The 20,163-nt window shown below is 56.6% G+C and overlaps 1 pseudogene; it reads right to left on the minus strand.

Annotated features, from left to right (window-relative positions):
• Positions 1-20,163, minus strand: part of LOC148596071 (polycystin family receptor for egg jelly-like) — a 365,012-nt pseudogene that overhangs the window by 295,133 nt on the left and 49,716 nt on the right.

Here is a 20,163-nt window from a genome sequence, read left to right on the forward strand (position 1 = left end):
CAGGGTGAAAGAAGAACACTCTTCAGAAAGCCAGGCCAGCTTGGACCATGCTTCATGTGCTGCCAAGAGTGCTGTGCCACCAAGGACAGCCATTCCATTGCCTCTCCTGGCAACCCCTTCTAAGGGCTGAAGGATGCCCCCATGAATTTCCTTCCTTTGTGTGCTGCTCCTCCTGAAACCTCTCTCTGTTGCCCCTTCACCCACCCCAGGGTACACCTGAGAAATCTCTGCCTCCTCTATAATAAACAACACGATGTGAGGATGTGGTGTGATTGGGCGCCACAGGAAGCATTAAAGCCAGCCTCCCCGGCATTCCCGGCTCCACATGCTACTAACCTAGTAGCTTAAGTGTCTCCCAATAAGTTAGGCGCTTCTCCGTGCCAAGCTTGGTGGCTGCATCCTCCCTTTCTGCTGCCCTTTTCTCATTGGAGGCGTTTCTGGGAAGAGTAGAATTTTTCCTGGATAGTCTTGTGGGTGCCATGCAGAGACTCGTCCTGGAAACAAGGAGACAAAAATGAGAACGACATAGCAGTCTCACAAGATACTTTAGATGTTTGCCATGCAGCAAGAAAGCAGAGGGCATGGTGGCAGCAGGTAATAACATTTGCGAGTCAAGAAGGGCTTTGCACCCCAGCCACACAAGGATCAGAGAACAGCAGCAGCCCTCTTGCCTTCTCAAAGGCTCTCACCTCCTGGGAGATGTGCTCTTCTCTCTCCCTTCTGCTGTCACTGTGAGCCTGCTATGTCTCTGGGAAGAATGGCTCTGATGGGAAAAGATGGTCTTCCCAGAAAGATTCCCTAAAAGGGCATAGGAGACAGAACATCAGCCATACTCTACCATTTCAGTCCTGGCTTGAATACCCTGCTAAGAAGACTAAAAAATCTTGTCAGGTGTTATATTCCCTTTGCTGGAACTGTCCTTACCAGCCTCTACTTCCACCTTCCTTTGGGTGCTAGGAATAACAGGAGCACGGGCCACTGCTGCTACTGCTGCTGGAGGTCTTGGGAAGAGCTTGCAATTGGACCTGGAAGCCAGAAGAGAGAAAGCAGCCTAAGAGGAGAGGCCCGCTGTTTCTGGGTAGGTGCTCGTCCTGCAGCAAGCATAGGGCATGGTGGGAGGGGGTAATCACCCTTCTTAACTCAGAAGGACAATGTGTGCAGGAAACACATCCCCGTGCCACAAGTACCAGTGCACAGTATTAGGCCAAGGGCCCTCTCCCAGGTTCTCACCTCACAGGAGCCTTGATCTTCCCCTCTCCTTTGGCTGGTGCTGTGACCCCGCTCAGACTTCCTGAAGAGTAGCTCTGCTGGGGAAGCAGGCTCTTCCCAAGAGAGCTTCCTGAAAGTGGGGATAAGAGAGAGCTGAACGCCTGTGCTAGTCCATGCATGACCTTAGTGCCTTGACTAGAATTTCCCAGCAAGAAGAACAAACCTCTGAACAAGTTCCTACCGGGTCTTACATTACCTTTGCTGATGTTGTCATCACCAGCCTCTTCTTGCCCACTCTTCTTTGGGCCTGGTCTTCCATGTGAATTGACCGCTCTCGGTGGTGGAGGTCTTGGCAAGAGCTTGGGTGCACCCCTGGAATGAAGAAGAAGACAGAGAGATGATCCTGAGACTGCTATCTGCTGGTTGTGCAGCAAGAAAGCCCAGCGTGGGGTGGGACAGGGCAACCACTCCGAGAGACGCATCTGCCTCCCACAAGTAGCAGAGCACAGGATTTGCTCCATTGCCTCCTCCCAGGCTCTCACCTCGCAGGAGGATTGCTCTTGCCCACTCCTTCTGCTGGCGCTGTGGCCCCCTTTATGCCACATGAAGAACCGCTTGGCTTGGGGACGAGGCACTTGCCAGGAAGCTCTCCTGAAATGGATGATGAGAGGAGAGCTCCTTAGAACTGGAGCTCTGGCGGAGGGAGTTTTCCAGGAGATGACATTTTCTCTTTTTGGGTCCCTACACGTGAGGGGAGCTCATTTTGGCACGTCTCTACAACTCTCACGTACACAGACTTTTTTGCAGCATATTCAGTCCTAGCCCCCTCTTCTCATGAAAGGAATATTTGGCACAAGGGCTCCACCCCTTCCACAGCTCTACCACTAAAGGCAGAATTTGTCCCCCAGAAGGCTGATGGGCTCTGCCTACAATTTTCCTCTTTTCTACTACAAACCAGGGGGCAGTTTGCAATGTTTGTGGCTGTGAGGGAAGCCAGGCCCACGCAAGCGTCCTTCAGCCCTGCCAACTGCACTTTGGAGTGCCGGGCATCCTCTGAGCTTGATTTGTATTGCATTTCTTAGATTTGTCACAACATTAGGTGCAGGTGCCGCAGGTGCGTAATCTCGTAACCCACGCATTTACAAGGTGTCTCAAACGCCATAGCAGGAAGGCCAAGATGGACGTGTCCTAAGCTTGCTTGTGGGTCTGCTCTTACGTTACCTGCTTTTTTATTGTCAGCATCCTCTTCTGCTGCCCATAGAGCGCTGGGCTTTATGGACACCGTGGCCAGTTTTGTGCCTCTTCTCTTTGGAGGCAGCTCAAGCTCAAGCCTGTAACAGGTGGACAGCATGAGTTACATCACAGGGTATTTCATGTCTGTTGGGAAGTCCACAGCAGTCCAAAGCACAATATGCAATCTCTTCGGGGCCTTGTTTGGAAGCTGAGTTGCCCAATACAGAACTCCAGTGCCGGGAGATGTAGAAACATTATTGTCCCCAAGCTGGGGCGCTTTGGGGGCCTTACTGCAAGAAAGCATACGCTAACATCAGAGAGTGCTTTCAGCCCAGGACTCCCATGTTGTTGCTAAATTCTGGGGAGAACAAGCTCTTCTTGTTCCGTTAGCCCTGCTGAAACTGAAATCTTGCTTCCTGTCTCTGTCACAAGCATGGACTGACGGCTTACATGTGCTGCTACCATTCAGGAGCTGAGAAGCTGCTAGCTTGGGCAGCCACCGACTGCACAAGGCAGCATACTCACTTTGGAAACACGAAGACACCAAGCGAACACATCTGAAACACAGTGGCTTCGGTGCTTCGTATCACAGAATCCTTCGTCCATGGAGTCTGCAGCAGAGATGGAGACAGCTTTTAATTAACACAGAGGGTCTCAAAGCCATCGCTTCCCAAAGGTGTGTGTGGGGAAGTGAAAGGCAGAGCTACTTGCATCTTTGCTCTGACCCAAGACACCTCTTCTACCTTGCAAAGACCACAAAATGCTGCAGAGGAAAGCTGCAGTGAGCTTACATTACTGCAGATCATGACAAGCCCCTGTGCCTCACTGGGTTCTGGCTGCCCAATGGCAAACAGATGAATGGAACGTTGGCTGGATTTCAAAGGCAAGGAGCACTGTGGAAATGACCAACTTACAGAGAGCAGGTATTCCAGAAGGTATCCTGTCCTATCCATGGCACGAAGAAACTCCTCATAAAACCTCATTTTTGCTCTCTTTTCTCTGACAACCAGAATGCCGATGTTTTTGAAAACAAAGTCAGCATCCTTCCCGTCGGCTAAGACCCGAGAGAAGAAGCGCAGGGTCTCCCGGATACAGGCTTCCACTATATGCCGAGGGTACCAGGTGTCCAAGGTTATCAGAGCCGAGTTCAGAGGAACGGTTCGCAGAAAACCTAGAAAAAAAGCAGCAGAAGGTTGAAGGGAGAGCAGGGAGAGTTCCTTGTACAGAGTGTGGAGGGCCTTAAAGAGCACCAGTTTCCTCTGAATTCACTGCCAGTTGCTAAAGCTGTTCCAAGACAGACAGTCTAACACTGGTGTTTGCACAGAGAGTGAAAACTCTACGTAGGGTGAAAGGCAAAGCAAAGGCTTGAATCTGACTGCTTACCAGGAGTGTCCTCACAGGCAGGTGTGAGGCCTAATGGCCGTGCAAAAGAGGTAGAAAGTAAAAAGAAAGGCCGCCGAACAGCCACAGGAGCACGGTCCTTCACATAGATGTCATCGTTCAGGAGGCAGAATGTCCCTATTTCCATTCGGACAGCCTGAGGACAGAAGAGAAGGGCAGGGAGAAAACAGATTTGTTTAGGCAGGCAAGTTGGCTAATGGCTTGTCAGAATGTGGCCATGGTGCTTGGTGTCCTGCCCACGCCAGGGGTGCAAGGAGGCTCCCTTGATTGGGAGAGCTTGGGAGAAGATGTGCAGCCCGGCCCTCTCTCACCTCTTCCCGCTCCAGCCAACAGCTGGAGTGGCAGAAGCAGAGCAACTGCCCTATGCTAGGTCAGCTGGTCACCTCAAAGGGACATCCCACAAGTGGGGCAGAGCCTGACAAGGGTCCAAGGCTGCCTGGGCTTGGTCCTTCCACTCTGTTAGTGGGGTCTGGAGAAGGCCCTGGAAGTGTGCAGCACTTTCTTCTAGTAAAGCTGGCCTTTTTTCTTGCTCTCAACTGGCAGAGAAACTGCTCTGCGCCACACTGGACAAGTGCAGGGAACTGCCAGGAGCTCTTTCCCGCTTCAAGGGAGGGGAAGCATGATGGCAGTTGAGGGCACAGGGCTGTGTCAGAGCTACCCGCAGCATCAGAATTTGAGGGGAGAAAGTGGATACCTTGTCTAGAATCAGTTCTCTGAAAATGTAATTCGACACACCACCCCAGATAGCAACGATATCTGGAAAGCAAACGAGAGACGTATGTGCTCTAAGTCAGCAAGCTCACGATGGTCCTGGCCTCTCCTAAGCAAGGAGACAGGAGACGCAAGGGGAATCAGGCAGCCCCGCACTCTGCCATGCCCTTCCAAACATCAAAAGCACATGAGACAAGGGCTGAGCAGCCTTGTGTCAGCCTTTCTGGCAGCCTCCCTAGAGTCCGCTCAGAGCCGCAACACATTCAGCCTTCTGGCCAGGAGACACCTTTCCCTCTAGCACATCTCTCCAAGCGCACAGCAAGCCAGCATGAGCCAAGGCCTAGGAAAATTCACCCATGGACTTCCAGCCTGGCACGACATGCAGCTATGCCCACAGGAGCCTCAGAGGCTCCAGGAATGGCCAGGTTTGACCCCGGCAGAGGCGAGGTTTGCCCACATTTGACTCCTATTCATGCACACTTGGCACTCCTGATGTGGCAGCTCCAATCCTTCTCCCAGTAGGGAGCTCGGAGTGTCCACGACTTTCTTCAAGGCAACAGAGCCCAGATTTCAGGCTGTCATCTTAACTCCCAAGCCAGTGAGGGGCAACACAGACCTCCTGCACGCGCACCAGAGTCCACGTAGCAGTTCTCACACACACTCCTCTTCACATACACATAAGAAATCACTGCTGAAAGCCTTACCATCAGTGGTGAGGTCGCGGAGAGTTGGGAACATGTTAGGCTTCATGCCTTCCATCTTTCCACACGCTCCCTCTAGGTGAGGACTGGACGAAGAAGGCAGAAAGAGAACTTCCTCCTCTCCAACCGTCTCTCACCTACACTTCACCAAACGGCCTTGCGCTGGTAGCCCACTGCCTCCCTTTGCCTTCCCCAACTCTTGGGAAAGCAGCTCCTGAGAAGGGAAAAGCAGCCCAGAGAGCAGCAGCCAGCGACTGGAATCTCGCAGGCCTCGCAGTGAAGTGTGCGCCAGGGCCAGGGGCACCGTGATATCAGGGACCTTGTGGCTATGACACGTGAGGGCCCCACTGTGACCCCACACCTTGTCGCACACAGAGGGCTACAGGGCCCTGACCACCCTCAGTGACACTCACCCACATCACGGCCTGCAGCGGACAGGGAGGTGGCACCGCTCTTGTAGGGAGCTGCCCTCCTCCTCCTCTGCCTGTGCCTGGGTCAGGGAATGAAGAAGGAACCTGTGCTCCTTGGGCCATGAGCCAGCAAATGGCACTGGCTGCCCAAGGAGCACAGCCATTTCCTCTCTCTGCCCCTGGAGAAGACTTGCTTCCTTCACCACAGGAATGGTCAAAGACCTTGAGGAAAGTCTTACTATGAACACCTCTTAAACATCTGAAACAGGACTTGGACAGTTGCTTCCTTTCCCTCTGCACAAGCCTTCCCCTGTATGAGGAGCAATGAGAAGGCTTAGGGTGGCAGGGCTTTTTTGGGTAGGCCTTATTACTTTTTGTCTTAAGCGGTCACAAAAACACATGCAGAAGTCCAAGGAAAGCTTGGCCACAGACTGAGACAGTTATGGGGGGCTGAACACCAACTTCCGCTGCTGGGTGCTCCTTTTGTGCAAGCAGGACACGACACTCACTTGCAGCCTCCAAGACACCTGTCCCCTGGAGGGCTTTTGGACCCACTCCTAACCCAGACTATGGCAACACAGCACAAGAGACCCAAATGATGCATGGAAATAACCTACATGTGTCACATCATCTGATGATGTACAGCTCTCTCTGTGTATCTCTCGGTCACACAGGAGTCTTTGAAAAGCAACAGGTCTCTAGGCCCGGCTGCAGTAAGCAGTTTCCCCCTTGCACACCTCTGCAATGGTCGCATCTCTGGCAGGGAGAAGAAGGGGGAAGTATGAAGAGAAAAGATCGCGTTCTCAGAAGTGTTCAGTTATGTGAACACAAGCACAAGTTTTGCTGACCGTAACTGCAATGACAAGAGCCTGGAGGAGTCCACCTTCCCAGCTGGTGTTTAGCCTTCCCTTTGAATTCTGGTGCCTTAGAAGACAGCGCTGTTGGTTGGTACTTAAGAGAATGGTCCCCCTGACAGAAGTCATGTAAGCTGTTTGAAATAAGAGGAAAAGAACTGTTTATTGCAGTCACCTCCCTCTCAGGCACAAGAAGGAGCTTCCACGCTCAGTGCAGCAATCATGGTCATGAGGTGGGTCAACACTTCCCAGAGATCCAGGTGGTTTTGGAGCTGGACAGGGTGTATCTGCCCACAGCAAGGAAGTGGCTTCAGCACTGGGAAAACCAGCTGCTATTCGTACAGAGAAGCCCGAAATCAGGCTGCCCGCCTTGGCTGGAAATCTGATTTCCTTCCTAAACTGGCAGCCACTCTTTGCAAAATATGTGTAAGCATAAGCAGATACCCCACACTGTGTGTGAATAGCTGACACACAAGCTATGTGCTCATTCCACATGCTGGGAAGGAAGTACTAGGTGATCTTGATGTCTCTGTAGGCTCTTTTGGTCCCACTTTCACTGCTGGAACATCCCAGAACTTAAGGAAAAAGTTCTTGATAGTGCAGGTGACAGAGCACTGGAACAGGCTGCCCAGAGAGGTTGTGGAGTCTCCTTCTCTGGAGATCTTTAAAACCCGCTTGAACGCAGTCCTGTGCCACGTGCTCTAGATGACTCTGCATGTGCAGGGACTAGATGACCTCTAGAGCTCCCTTCCAACCTTAAGCATTCTGTGATTCTATGATTCTATGCAAGGGTAAAGCTGAGGGGTGGGAGAGGCTTTGCTGACTGCTGCGAGGGGTAGCAAGGGGTCAGGTTATTGGCTGCAGCCTGCTGCAGAGAGCACGTGCCCAACTCCTCTAAGAGGGGGACCCCAATCCCTTCACAACCTGCGTTTTCTACTGCTTGGTTTGCCAAAGAAAAGACATGACACACAGTGAAGAGACAGGATCGTTTCTTTAATGAGGCCTGTGCACAGAGCAGCCTGGCATCAGGACGTGGCCGAGCGCCAGCAGCAAAGACTGACACCTTGCAGAGGGCAGCGCCGCCTCTCCCACGCTCTCCTCAGGTGGTTGCACAGGCCTTCCTGGGTGCCCGTGGATGCAGCCCCCTTCCCTGCAGCACTCAGGATCAGCATGGTTTGGGTGGCCAGGGAAGAGATGGATGGGCTGCTGTCCTCCTGCAGGCCTTTCAGGGCTGAGGAGGGAAGCACGAGCTCAGATGAAGCCCCCATATCCCCGCAGGCCCTAGGCCTCTCCTCCTAACACCACCAGTCCCACCCAGCTCTTGCCACAGCCAGGATGGACCCAGGGGCTCTAATGGATTAGCTGGCTAATCCAGCTGCCCAGGAATGTGCCCAAGGTGCCTGAAATCTCTCTCTACTCTCCCCACAGCACCCCTGCTCCGCTCCTCTCGGGCAGCAGAGCCCTCTTCACCTATGCAGGGATGGGAGCTCCTTGGACAGGGTCTCTCTTCATCCCCCCAGCCCCGTGTGACCCCCCGCTTGCCCTCACTCACTCTCACAGATGGCCTCCACCGTCTCCTTGCTCTGCTCCCCGCTGCACTGCCCAGCATGCCCTAGGCACACACACAGCGCCCCATAAATCCTGCTGCTCAAAGCTGTTCCCCCCAGTCCTGCCCCCCTGGCCAGGCACCCCCGTCCCCTCGGGCCGGGCTCACCCCAGTCCCCTTTCCCCAGTGTCACCCACAGGGCTCCTGCTCGAGGGGCTCCCGCCAGCCCCACCGCTGCGGGCAGAGATGCCTGAGGGCGGCTGGAGCCTCCAGGCACCCGGCGCTGCCTCAGGCACGGGGGCTGCAGCAGCCACGGGGCTGCTTTTGCTGCAAGTGCAGCCGCCGAGGCTGAGGCCGAGCTGTCCCAGGACAGCGATGGAGCCCAGGGCTCGGGGCTCACCCAGAAACCGCACGGCCGCCTCCCGCAGAGACTCCTGGCTGCTCTCCAGGTAGGACAGGCTCTGGCGCAGGTATTCGTCCGCCCTCCTCCTGCCCCTCCTCCCGGCCAGCTGGGGAGAGCACAAGGCTCAGCACACAACATCCTCTCGCCGTCCTTCCCCCAGGAGCAGCCGCCTCCCCCTGCCACCACACTCAGGACCCTGCAGAGGCTGGGCAGCGCCGAGCCAGCGTTGGAGGCAGCGGAGGGACGGCTGCTGCCCAGGCGCACTGAGGGGCCCTCCTGCTGCAAGGCCCAGCTGGGCCAGGGGCAGCTGCAGCACCCAGGGCTCAGCACAGGCAGAGGAGCCTGCAGGAGAGCCCGCGAGGGCTGCTCCTGCACCCGGAGCCGCCAGCCCCACACACTGGGCACGGAGGAGGAAAGAGCTGCTCCGGGCTGGGCTGCAGCCTGGGGACTGTCCTTACCAGGCACTTGCTGATCAGCCAAGTCTGCTGGCTCTGAGCCAAGCGCCTCAGCTCCTTCCACTTGAGGAGCTTGGCGGCACCAAGGAGGGCTTCCTGAGCAGCCTGCACATGGGAAAAATGGGGAGATGCCACCGCAGCCCATGGGACAAGAGCCTGTGCCCCCCCACCGCCCTCCTCTTGACAAGGCTCAGGGCATTTGCCCTTCATGGTAACGGGCAGCAGCAGGGCACTGAATCTGCTTTGGGGTCCTTGGCCCCCCTCGGTGGAGGGCAGAAACATGGAGCAAGCACCACCTGAGCCACCCTGTCCTGAACAGGCAGCACAGCAAAGACTGCCGAGAGCTGCTGAGCTGCAGCCAAGGCCAGCAGGAGGCTGAAGGGCTGCAGCCCCAGAGACATCCAGGCAGGACTCGGCCAGGACCACCTCCCACGGCTATTCCCAACGTGGCTACTTGGCTCCCCAGTGTGCCTCATTGCTCAGTCGTACCTCAACCACGCTGGGGCTCTCATCCTGCAGGTGGAAGAGCAGTGGCAGCGTGCTCGTGTGCACTTGCTGCTTCATCTGCTCCTTTGCCCTGCCCGCTGCTGTCTCCATGAGCTTGCTGAAGAGCTGCATGGAGAGCTTTCATGTGTGCTCGCACTCCTGGTGGCAAAGAAGAGAGAACTGCTCAGCCCTGGCACTGCACATGGCAGCTTCCTGCACAGGCTGCACTGGTGCAATGCAGCCCTGCAGCCAGGACAGCATGGGCAGCACAGGGCAGTATCCCAAGACCCCGGGCAGAAGGGCTCCTGGCAGCCTCCCACACACCAGCCAGCCCCACGGCTCTGCCCCCAGCCTTACATCCTCAAATAGTGGCAGGAGTTTCTCAGCCAGCTCTGGGCCATGTCCGTGAGTGCTGGTCTCTCCAGGACACGGACCACATGGCTGAGCATCAGGAGGGCCTGGCTACTTATGTCCCTGTCCTCGTCCTGCAAGTGTCTCACGAGCAGAGGCATCAGGACATGCATTCTTCCGACCTGGATGTGGGAAATACAAGTTCAATCTAAAAAAACAGGAATAAAAGGCTACCCTGGCACCTTATTAGACACCAGCTTCCCTCAGTCTCACACCCTTTCGGAGATGGCTTGCTGGGTGCTGGGCCGAGATCTGCAGCCCCCTCAGCCCCCCAGGCGCAGCAAAGTCCAAGCTAGCCTGTTCCCTAGCACCCAGCACCCAGCTCACACAGCTTCCCCCCAGTGATGCCCTGCTCTGTTGCAGATAGTTAGGGAACGGCGGCCGGAAGATATCATGCTGTACGGAAAGATAGGGCCCCTAATAGCCAATAGTGTTTAGTCTATGGTGTAAGCAGACGGATGTGACGTTGTAAACCTAGCTATGTAACACCTTGTTACCCATCAATAAAGGCCATTTGCCGTCCACCACATTGCTGTCAACTAGCTGATAGCCCGAGTGGCTTGGGGGTGGTCGCCGTGCCGTCCCTGAACCAGGTCGCTGCAGCTATTTGAACTGCAACAAGTGGTGCCGAAACCCGGGAACGTCATCGCCTGGATGAGCGAGCAGTGTGAGCAGCAGCCAGAGCAAGTGGACCACCCCGGCGAAGGGGACACTACCGAATCAACAAGGAGGATGGAAGCCCTCATAAAGGTCGTATCGCAATTACATAAGTACTGGGGGATTGATTGTAAGCCAAAAGATTTTACTCTTGCAGTTACAAGGCTTTTGAAAATTAAGGCTATAGACCAGCCGGTGGATATTCTCCACCCTGAACTGTGGGACAAATGTACTAAGGCATTAGCTGAGGAGACAATGTTCTCAGGTTGTGGGAAAAACCTTAAGGCTTGGGAAAAGTTGTACAAGCCTTACAGAAAGCTATGAAAGAGCAGGAGACTTGGGTAGCAGTAAAAGACTGTTTATTGGCCACGTCCAAAGTGGGAATCGGGACAACTGCGCAGACTTTGGACCCCCCAGATGATGGCAATTCTGCTGAGCCTAAAGGTCAGCAAGAGGGTGAAACATCCCCTCCATCCCCGAGCCCCGCCCCGCTTACAGAAGAGCAGAAACAGCCGAAATCTGTTTGGAGCGAGCTAGCCGAGGAAGCCAGGAACATTGAAAAGAAGTCAGAGCATGATGACGTCTGGGCCAGGCCACCACCCTATGCCCCTCAATATGGCGCCGAGCCGCAAGGGGAAGGGCGGGGCGAGGGTGCCCCCGGCGCGAGTGAGGCGCCGGAAACCAATGGGAGTGACCGGACACCTGAGGGCGGCCCGAGGGAGGGGCCGAGAGGAAGCCCGAGGGAGGGGGGAAGACCCGAGGGAGGGGTCGAGAAGAAGTCCGAGTGAGGGGCGGAGAGAAGACCCGAGGGAGGGGTCGAGAGCAAGTCCGAGTGAGGGGCGGAGAGAAGACCCGAGGGAGGGGTCGAGAAGAAGTCCGAGTGAGGGGCGGAGAGAAGACCCGAGGGAGGGGTCGAGAGCAAGCCCGAGGGAGGGGCGAAGAGAAGACCCGAGGGAGGGGTCGAGAAGAAGTCCGAGTGAGGGGCGGAGAGAAGACCCGAGGGAGGGGTCGAGAGCAAGCCCGAGGGAGGGGCGAAGAGAAGACCCGAGGGAGGGGTCGAGAGCAAGTCCGAGTGAGGGACCTGGAGCGAGCCCGAGGGAGGGGCGGAGAGGAGGTCCGAGTGAGGGGCCGAGAACCGATCAGAGCGGACATTTCAAAAAACGCCGAAGCCCAACGAAAAAGTACCGGAGCCCGGAAGTGACCAGTCAGTCGAGTTCCGACTCCGGATCAGACACTAGTCAGGACGAGTGGCTCACAACCGATTCAAACTTAAGGAAGGAGAAAAAGAAGGTAAACATCCGAATTAAAGAAAAACCAGCAGGAGCATTCATGATTAAGCATGTTGCAAAGGAAGAGCATCTGACCCCAATTCAGGTGGCTGTTACCTTCAAAACAAAACTAATGAAAATTGTGAGTTTCTGTTCACAGGACCGGATCATCGGACACCCCCGTAACCCGTACACCCCGGTGACAAGCGTCCCGCCCGAGCCTGCGAGTTCCACGCTGACCGAATCCAGAAAACAACAAAACAGCCTCCGCAAGAGGGGGCCGCGATGCCTTTGCATTATCTTAATTTTGCAGCTTGTCACTATAGGACAGGTAGAGTCACACCAGCGCTTTAAATGGGGTACTTGAACAGATCGAACAATCTCGAGCAATTAGTACAAAAATAACTACAGGGCCACCAGTTTTCAGTGCCATGCCTTGCCAACTAGCACCCATTGAACCCTGTTCCAAACGCAGCTGGTACAAAAATTTGTTCACCGGTTCGCTGTGGTTAACCACCCTGATATCCACCTTGATAGGGCCGATCACAATGATCATGATGATGCTAATCTTTGGACCCTGTATATTGAATAAGCTCATGCCGTTTGTCAAGAATCGGCTAGAGAAGGTTAACATCATGTTAGTAGAACACCAACAACTGCTTTAAGAATATATCCACTCAGTATTACCCCCAAGTTATCCCAAGGTACACCCTATTCCTACACCCTGGTATTACCTGTCATCCCCTACCTTCTACGCGCCTTCTTCTTTGTGCCTTATGTTTTATGTCAAGTTTATGATATGTAATTTTAAGATTGGTATAACTATAAGAATAGAATAAGATAGTAATAAGAATAAGATAGTTGTATTTTAGCTAGTTTTGTTATGCATAGGGAGGGGGGAAGTTGTTGCAGATAGTTAGGGAACGGCGGCCGGAAGATATCGTGCTGTACGGAAAGATAGGGCCCCTAATAGCCAATAGTGTTTAGTCTATGGTGTAAGCAGACGGATGTGATGTTGTAAACCTAGCTATATAACACCTTGTTACCCATCAATAAAGGCCATTTGCCGTCCACCACATTGCTGTCAACTAGCTGATAGCCCGAGTGGCTTGGGGGTGGTCGCCGTGCCGTCCCTGAACCAGGTCGCTGCAGCCATTTGAACTGCAACACTGCTCACCATCTCCTGTCTGCTGCACAGCACGAGGAGGCTTCTGAGTCCCAGCTTATGCATTACCCTGCTGTGACTCTTCAGGGACACCACAGAGATTCCCAGGAAGACATCTTCATCTGCCTGAAGGTCACTGCAGGCCATCAGCTGCAATGCACAGCACAGAGAAGGTGGCAATGGCCGCAGCACTGCCTGTGTCGGACACCACTGGATCCCAGCAGTAGCTCAGGGCAAGGGCAGTGGGCTCAGAGGAAGCCCGGCCAAGTGCAGCAGTGACTGCAGGGAGCCCCCGGGACCTCCTCCCTGCCTGGGGCCTCAGGGCACAGCGAGGGCACAGCCTTGGCCTGCTCCTCCCCTCCCTGCACCAGCCTCCTGTCCTCATGCTCTGGAGGGGCCCTTCGACAGGGACACAACACAACGGAGGCACCAAGTACATGTGGGGACAAGAAGGAGCCCGCTGCAGAGGGGCGAAGGCCGAGGGGACTCATGGCAGAACACCCACTGCCCCACTGGCGCTTGGGGCCCTCCATCCCGCAGCTGGGGCTACAGCTGGAGCTAGAAGCACCCCAGAAGGGCAGTGCCCACACGAGGCTCACCTCCAACAGGAAAGCCATGGCAGGGATCTCCGTGCAGGGCTCCTGGCCCAAGAGCAGCGCTGCCAGCTGTTGGAGCAGCAGAAGGCGCAGCGCTCTTGGGCTCTTCCTCATCTCTCTGGCGCAGGGAAGAAGGCTCTGTGAGGCCTGAGCAGCCCAGGCAGAGCTCTCCTGAGACTGCACCCTCACTTCCTCCCATCACATCCCTTGGGCCACCACAGACAGAACAAAGCCACCTTTGCGTGGAGAACTGGGCACCCCCGTGGGCTCTGAGAGCCACCCTATGCGCAGGGGTGAAATGCTGCAGCAGAGCAGGGAGACAGGGGCTCTCACCTGGCCAGCAAACCCACTCCCTGGTGATGGGTCTCGGCACGCAGGAGCATGTCCCAGCTGCCCTTCCTTGCCATGGCCAGCACCACGTTCTCGTAGCCGGCCCAGCACAGCAGTGCTTTCATGGTCTGCACTGCAAGCCTGTGTGCAGAGAAAACACCCCCTCACACTCACAGCCCTGGCCCTGCCTGCAGCCCTGCCTGGCGGGGACGGCGGGGACGTGATGGAGCACCTCACGGGGCTGCTGCACGTGGCCTCCTCCCTTCGGCATCTCCCCCACAGCGCGTCCGACTGCTCCTGCTCCAGCGCTGCCAGGAAAGAGCTCTGGAAGAGCAGCGCCAGTAGGAGCTGGGGGCAGAACTTCCCTAGCTCGTGCAGGCAGGGGGGCTGCTGGAGGATCTCGTGGAGCGCACGCGTTGCCTGCAGAGAAAGCCCAGAGACAGCCCTTGCTGTGAGATGTCCCTCCTGTGCTGCTGGAGCTCGGGATGAGGCTCCTCGCAGCGCCCTGCGCCTTGGAGGGGCTGCCTGGCCAGAGCAGAGCCACGGCAGCTCCTGGGGCTCGGGTGCCACAGAGCCACCATGAGCCTTCCTGGGCAGTGGGAACATCCCCCTGGAGGGCCACACGTAGCGTGAAGGCCACCCTGGCTGCCCTGACTGGGCCCTGGTGACGTTTCTGCTGCCTGGAGCCCTCACGTGGCCCTGGCCCCTAGTCCTGTCCCCAGTGCAGGCTGAGCGCGTGCCGCACGCGGCAGGGCGATGCAGGGGTGCAGGGGGACACGCACCTGCTCCGGCCAGCTCCGTGTGTCCGGGTGTGCAGAGGGCCCAAAGCAGGCCCAGCAGCCCAGCAAGCTGGCACTGGCCAGGCCCTGCCAGCCGCAGCCCCCGTCCCGCGCTGGGCCTGTGCGTCCCGGGGAGCCCCCACTTGGGGCTGCATGGAGAAGGGCAGCGGGAGCCCTGCCTCTCGACGCAGGGGCAAGGGCAGCCCGAGGGGAGAGCGAGGCTTCCTCCACAAACTCACGGCCAGGGAAGAGACAGGCGAGGCCGCTGCCTTGGGCAGCCGCCAGTCCTGCAGCGCAATGAGCAGCTCCCGCAGCACCGGCTCCGCGGCGCCAGGTCTGGACACCAGCACCTTCCACATGGCGCTGGCGGCACTGCAGGCCCAGAGCGCTTTGTCAGCGGCTGCCGCGGCTGCAGCCCCGAGGCCTGCGAGGCCGCAGCCCTGTCCCTGCCCACTGCCCCTGGCCAGCACAGACCTGTCACATGAGGGGCAGCAGCTCAGCAGGCTGGCGACCACCTTGTCTGGGCATGTGCTGCTCAGCAGGAGAAGAGTCCTGTCCAGGTTGCGCCGTGCAGACGCATCCCGCACGGCCAGGATGGTTTCCCACATTGTCTGCACCAGCCTGGGCACCTGCAGCCCACATGGCAGAGTGTGAGGCTGTGCCGCACTGCAGCCCTTTGCCCAGCTCCCGCGGAGAAGGTCTGCCCTTGCCACCACTCTGGGCTGGTCACAGAGGCAGTTGGGTGCCTGGTACATGAGCACTCAGGGGAAAAACAAGCCCCCAAAGGGCCTGAACCCCGGCCGTGCCACCCGCAGGCTACTCACATGCTCCAAAAGGCACGCGTCGTCCATGACGAGCTCATCCAGCATGTGAGCAGCCGCCTGCGTGTCATAGCTGCTGCAGGCTCTCATGCCCCGGATGGCTACAAGGATGGCCTCTGCCTTCTCGTCCGGCCACAGGTGCTTCCCAAACATCTAGGGAAGACAAGAAGGCAGCCCTGAGAGACGTCACAGCCAGGCTCCCGACTCCATGGCCTGGCTGAGCAGCACGTGGCCCTGAGAGCGACACGGGGCAGCGCTGGCACAGCGAGTCCCTCCGAGCCAGGAGCCGGGGCTCTGCTGGCTGGGGTGACGGCGCTGGGATGGGGCTGGTGCCTGGGGTTAAGGTCCCCACCCGCTGCTCCTGCAGGGAAGCAGAGCTTGCACGATGCAGGAAGGAAGCCCAGGGCTAGTACTGGCCTAAGTGCAAGCCCTCTCCTCAGCCCCACCTGGCAGCCGCACCTCTCCGCGTCCACGTTGCAGGCTGACCCCACAGCTGGAGGTCCCAGCCAGGGAGGCCCTCCTTACCCTGCTCATTTCCCTGGTGTCCCTGGACCGGGAAAGCCTCAAGGTGCCTGCGGTTTCCCAGTCCTCTCGGAGCTGCTGCTGCCAGGCACTCTCCTGCGACGGCTCCCTGCCTGCACGGGAGGGGAAACACAGGGCACTCGGCATGAAGGCTGCACAGCTGGACATGGCCCACGGAAGGCATCAGTGACACACCTCCCCTGGCAGGGGAAAAGGCCCCAGCAGGACAGAGAGCGCAGCAGGACGCCCAGGGAGGCGCTAGACCTATTGCAAGGGGTGGGCAAGGGGAATTACTTGCAACCACACAGAAATTCTTACTCTCTCCCTGCAGCAGGAACTCATAGAGGTGCCACAGGGCCTCTGCGGCCTCGTCACTGCGCCCCTCATCCTTGCAGGCACCACACAGGGTGAGATGTCCCACCAGCTGCCCCAGGACTGGCACGCTCTTCTCCAAGAAGCTGCCACAGCTGGCACCGCCTACTTGGAAGCATTCGCGCACCTGGGGGAGGGAGGCAGTGCTGACACGAGGCCGGAGGGGCAGCGCTCAGGATCAAAGCCCTGGGCCCACGCTCCTAGCAGGCTTGGATCCGGCTGAGCCAGAGCCTTGGTGGCTTCCCTTGGAGGCAGCCTGCAGCTACAGGACACGGCTGCATGCTGACAAGGGACAGGCAGTGCCTGCAGCTTGCCTGCACCATAGGCTCCTTACCGACACCAAAGAAGAGCTGGTCAGGAGATCCCCCAGTTTTGCAAGGCGTCCCACAGCCCTCTCATGCACAGCTGCTTGCCGGCACTCAGCGTAGGGCAGTAGGAGCTGCAAGGAGAAAAGCTGCTGCTCTGTCCTGTGTCCCACAAAATGCCTGGCCAGGTTTGTGCCTTGGAACACCGGCAGAGCCCAGAGAGAGAGATCTTGCATCCAGAGTCCTTTGTGACTGTGGGGCAAATCTCCCAGACAGGCCTGATGTGACAGCAGGAGCCCATGGGGGTTGTAATGAGTGCAGGAGTGGGTTGAGGAGGAGGGGATGTTGGCTGTAGCCAAGGGACACTGGACTCACACAGGAGAAATGTGGGGATCCCCATTGCCATGAGGGAGCTTGTCCCCTCTCCACACTGGGCTCTCTCCAGCCACTACTGGACAACTCCGCCCTGTCCCACCACAGAGGCCTGGAGCTGGCAACTCTGCTCCTGGCAGATAGCAGACCTGCAGGATGGTCTTCATGTCCACGACGCTGGAGGAAGGGCTGCCAAGCATCAAGGCCTTCAGCATGCTGTCCATGCTGTCCAGCATCTGCAAGGGGGACAGAGGGTTGAGGCGCTTCTTCCCCATTGCCCCACAGCTGTCAGAGAGGGCTTGGAATTCCTCCTGTGCCAAGGGGACATGTAGAGTAGGGCTGAGGGCAGGAGAGCCCTCAGGCCAGGGGAGCTGCTGCTGCTGCTGCTGCTGCACAGGGCGCAGCCTGGTGACACTGCCCATGGCCCTGTCCAGGGCCAGGGGGAGAGGGCATGGGCGAAGAAGAGGCAAGCTGGGAGCCTGCCCTGAGCCTCACTTAAGCAGCCAGCACCCACCTGGGAGTACAGAACAGCATCCAGATGCTCCCTTGGAGGCAGGGAGAAGACGCTGGAGAAGCAGGCTTCCAGCAGGCTCTCCAGCTCGTTCTCCAGAAGCAGCCCGGCTTTGCTGCAAGCACAGAGAGGGGCCTTTCAGTCCCTGGGGCTGAAGCAGCCAGCAACACACCTGTGGGGTGGCTGCAGCAGGCTGGAGACCTTCTTGCCGGGGCACATGCTGCTCGGCAGCAGAAAGGTCCGTGCCCAGCCACGCAGACGTGTCCGTGGCAGTGTGGACATTTCTCCACGCGCGCTGCACCAGCCTTGGCACCTGCAGCCAGGATGGGCCGCTGAGTGTGGAGCTGGCACCAGGCTGCAGCCATTTGCACAGCTCCGACCACCAACGGCAGCCCTTGCCACCCCTCTGGGCTGGCCTCAGAGGCTGCTGCGGGCCTGATATTCTGGACACCAGCTTGAATGTCAAAGTTTCTGAAGAGACAGGTCAAAAAAAAAAAAAAAAGGGGGGGGGTAGGAGTGGATTTTCAACTGTGGCAAAATAATCCAAGAAACTGAAGAGCTGACTCTTCCATGCATGAGTTAAGAATGGTATAGAATCATAGAATCGTAGAATGCTGAAGGTTGGAACGGACCTCCAGGGATCATCTAGTCCAACCCCCCTGCACTCGCAGGGTAACCTAGAGCACATGGCACAGGACTTCATCCAGGCGGGTTTTAAAGATCTCCAGAGAAGGAGACTCCACAACCTCTCTGGGCAGCCTGTTCCAGGGCTCTGTCACCCTCACTATCAACAATTTTTTCCTTAAGTTCCTGTGGAATTTTCGGTGTTTCAGTTTGTGGCCATTACCTCTAGTTCTGTCAGTGTCCACCAGGGAAAAGAGGCCAGCACCATCTTCCTCACTGGCTCCCTTGAGGTACTTACAGACACTGATTAGATCCCCTCTCAGCCTTCTCCTCTCCAGGCTGAACAGGCCCAGCTCTCTCAGTCTCTCCTGCTAGGCAGATTTTCCAGGCCCCTGATCATCCTTGTAGCCCTGCGCTGGGCTCTCTCCAGCAGCTCCACATCCCTCTTGTACTGTGGATCCCAGAACTGGACACAAGGAATCTGCTCTCCTGAGACAGGCTCCACAGGCCCTGTGCTTTTAACCGTGCTCAGCAAGGTTTCTTGGTTTGTGCTACCTGAGCTAGAGATGCTCTGTCAGGAAAGAGCAGACGTGCCCTTAACACCTTCCTTCCTTCCTTCCGGAGGGCTTTAGCTGGGAGGCTGGTTCCTGCCATGCTCCAAAACGATGACTCATGCCAGGATTTTTGTATCTCATGAATATTTCCCAGCTTTCCTTTGTCTGATGCCTAGGAAAGCCATTTCTCATCTTGGGCCTGCATTTCAGCTTGGTCACAAGTTGGGGAGATGACTGTCTCCCAGCTCCCCAACTGCTGAAGCTTGTGAGCATCCCCACAAGCAACATCCCTCTCCTCCATGTCCTTGCACAGTCCTGGGGCCAATCTTGCAGAAGAGAAACCCCATCCCCCTTGAATGCTGTCAGAGCTGCAGCTTTGCAAGCCACTGCAAAGGACAGCAGGACCTTTACTCATTTCTTTGGGTTGCTTATTTGGCCTCTAGCACCCTGTCTATGGCACAGGGGGCTGCACTTTACACCTGGGGCCTCTCCCCTTTCTCTCCCCTTTCTCCTGTGTGTGTGCTCAGCTTCCTCTATGCACCAGGATCATGGGAAATACTGGTTTGGGCGAGTTTCCTTGAAGCTGTGACAAGTTGTGGAGCTGAAGGCCTCATGGAGGGAATTCTGGCACATGGCTGTTTCCCCATGCTCCCTCCTGCTCCCAGCCTGAGGGCTTCAGAAGGTCTCCAGGAAGAGCAGAGCTTTTGGTGTTGGTGGCTTGGGCTTCCTTTGACATCCCCAAGTTCTGCATGGGTTCCTCTGAGCAGCCAAGGAAATCTCTCTTCTCTAGGGTCCTGCATCAGAGGTTTCTCCCTACTTTTGCACAGAAGCGCAGGCGACTCCAGGATCCCCATGAAGAGCATTTGCCCACATCAGGGCCCAGGACTCCCAGGAGCTGGTGGCTCTCCCAGTCCCATATGTCCTGCTTAAGCTGACAAATTCTAACATCACCTTTCATCTACCCTCCCTAAACCTTTCCAATTAGCTGTACAAGACTTGGAGAACATTACAGGAGGAAACACAGTTGGCCAGAGCTTTTTGCTTTTCAGTGAGCCCTATGGCATATTTTATGCTGAGTCCATGAACCTCTCTTGGTGAGGGGACAATGAACAAAACATTCAAGAATTCAAAGTCAGGCGTTGACTCCTCCAGGGCGGCCAGTTGCACCACAGCACTAGCCTTCAAGTGACATTTCTTCATCATAATGTTCAGTCTGAACTTTCCAAGCTGTTTTATTATTGTTTTTTTCTCCAGACATTTTCCAAACTGCTTCCCACTATCAAGGAAATCTCTTGGCCGTCCCACAGTGTTGGGAACAGTATAACCTTGTCTATCAGGACAGACTGGAATGTGAGGAAGTGGGGACTGGCCTGAGGAGAAGAGCCTGGGTGTTAGGAGCAAGGCCATATGAGCCAGTGGTGCGTGTGCATGTGAATAAGGTGTAAGGGACTGTTTTGGAGTGTGTTT

The sequence above is a fragment of the Tinamus guttatus genome, unplaced genomic scaffold, assembly GCF_059628265.1.
Source record: "Tinamus guttatus ecotype Peru unplaced genomic scaffold, ASM5962826v1 Tinamus_guttatus_pri_ptg000031l, whole genome shotgun sequence".
Classification (NCBI taxonomy): Eukaryota; Metazoa; Chordata; class Aves; order Tinamiformes; family Tinamidae; genus Tinamus; species Tinamus guttatus.